The 2159-nt window shown below is 45.5% G+C and overlaps 1 protein-coding gene across 2 annotated transcripts in view; it reads left to right on the top strand.

Annotated features, from left to right (window-relative positions):
- LOC107554701 (beta-1,4-mannosyl-glycoprotein 4-beta-N-acetylglucosaminyltransferase-like) overlaps positions 1-2159 on the top strand; it is a 16790-nt gene continuing 14631 nt past the window's right edge. For both annotated transcript variants that reach the window (XM_016237287.1, XM_016237286.1), the window contains exon 1: positions 1-375. The gene's annotated coding sequence lies outside the window, so the exon portion shown is untranslated. The remainder of the gene's footprint in view (positions 376-2159) is intronic.

Raw genomic sequence — 2159 nt, 5'->3', positions numbered from 1 at the left:
GCTGCGGGTCTCTGCGCCCCCGGTACCGACGGACACACCGATCACTGCTGGGCGGAAGAGCGTCATTTGAGCAGAAAACAGACCGCGAGAGAAGCAGCGCGGACGGGCTCGGCGCTCCCGTTAACGGATACCAGGCGCGGATCGAGGCGTCGACGCACACCGAGAGTGGTTTTCTCTTTCGTCCGCAGCGGGATGGATTTACACGCGGACGCCCGACTCGAGCGCGATCCGCCCGCATCACCGGCCGAGCGTCACTGAAGCATCATCCGCCCTCCGCGACGCATCCGACCGCTCCGATGCGAACAAAAGCCGCGCATTCACCTCCACCCTGAGCGACCATCCGCAATGAACATCTAGAAGAGCGTCAGGCGATGGGTGAGACACACACACACACACACACACACATCACGGACAGACACACGGGTCGGTGGATGGGGAGCAGAGATCACGGGCGTCTTATTAACCGCTCGCTGCTGCTGCTGCTGCTGTTATTAATATCACTGATGCTGATTCGCTTCAGATCTGATGTGGGTTTGACTCCGGAACGTGCTGTTTTGACACTGCAGATTATGTTATCAAAGCCAAATATTTAGCTAAGCATGTAAATGTGATTTAAATATGGAACTGATTCACTGTGTTCAGGCCTCTGAAGATGCAGTCCAGATTCTGATTCGGTTTGACTCCAGGTCTGTGTGGAAACATCATATCAGATGCCTAAATGTGATAAGAACGTGTCCGATTCATGATCAACCCAAAAAAATAAGAAATTGTGTTTTGTATACAAGTAAAACGAAGCCTACTTTTAGCTGCTGTTAATATTACTGATGCTGATTCGCTTCAGATCTGATGTGGTTTTGTCTCCAGAACGAGCTGTTTGACGTTGCAGATTGTTATCAAAGCCGAATATCAGAGTTCAGCTAGCTTTTGCATCTCGTGTCACGTGTAAATGTGTGAAATCAACAATGCATTGGTGAAACCCTGCAGGCCTCTGAAGATATAATCCAGATTCTGATGCGGTTTGAGTCCAGATCTGTGTGGAAACGATATATAAGATGCTTAAATGTGATAAGAACATATCAGACTCATAATTCAGAAATTATGTTTTGTATAAGGAAAGTGAAGGCTATTTTTTGCATGATTTGGATTGCGACATAATTGACCATTTCCTGTTATTGAACATCAGGATGTTTTAGTTTGGAGTTTTTATTCTTCTAAATTCTCAGTATACTCAAACATTATATATTATCATTACATTTTCATTATGCAAAAAAAACAAATTTAACAATGTTATACATTTAATGCAAACATTATTGGACTGTACAGAGACTTTATGATTTAAAGAAGACCATTCAAATATTAAAATTAAAGTGTTTGCATTACAGTATTGAGAATTTGGTGGATATGTGCATACTTGTCATGTAAACAAATCATCCTAATGGGGGAAAAAATTGGGCTTCATTTCTTATATATTTTTGTATTTCTCTCTTTTGGGTTGAATTGTGTCAGGTTTCTTGTGATTCTCGTGGACAGATGGGTTTGATGTGAGTTCAGGTGAAGGTCTGTGTTTCTGATGTTTGAACAGGCCGTCTGTATTCTCTGGTCCGGTTCTGCTCGGTTGTTTTCTAGGTAATGATGTGGATTGAGTTTCGGCTCACAGGTGACTGACCTACAACACAGATCAGAACACAATGACATGTGAAGAGCTGTCATGTGTGTGTCTGTGTGTGTGTGTGTGTGTGTGAGTGAGAGAGTGTGAGTGTGTGTCTTTGTGTGTCTGTGAGAGTGAGAGTGAGTGTGTGTGTGTGTGTGTGTGTGTGTTTGTGTGTGTGTGTTTGTGTGTGTGTGTGAGTGAGAGAGTGTGAGTGTGTGTGTGTGTGTGTGTGTGAGTGAGAGTGTGTGTGTGTGTGTGAGTGAGAGTGAGTGCGTGTGCGTGCGCGTGTGTGTGTGTGTGTGTGTGTGTGTGAGTGAGAGAGTGTGTGTGTGTGTGAGTGAGAGTGAGTGCGTGTGCGTGCGAGTGTGTGTGTGTGTGTGTGAGTGCGTGCGAGTGTGTGTGTGTGTGTGTGAGTGCGTGCGAGTGTGTGTGTGTGTGTATGTGTGTGTGAGTGCGTGCGTGCGTGCGTGTGAGTGTGTGTTTGAACACACGGCGAGCAGATGTTGAG

Source organism: Sinocyclocheilus grahami, unplaced genomic scaffold (genome assembly GCF_001515645.1).
Source record: "Sinocyclocheilus grahami isolate Dianchi unplaced genomic scaffold, SAMN03320097.WGS_v1.1 scaffold510.1, whole genome shotgun sequence".
NCBI classification, from domain to species: Eukaryota; Metazoa; Chordata; class Actinopteri; order Cypriniformes; family Cyprinidae; genus Sinocyclocheilus; species Sinocyclocheilus grahami.
The sequence above is the reverse complement of the archived record's forward strand: the minus strand, read 5'-3'. Positions and strand labels throughout refer to the sequence as shown.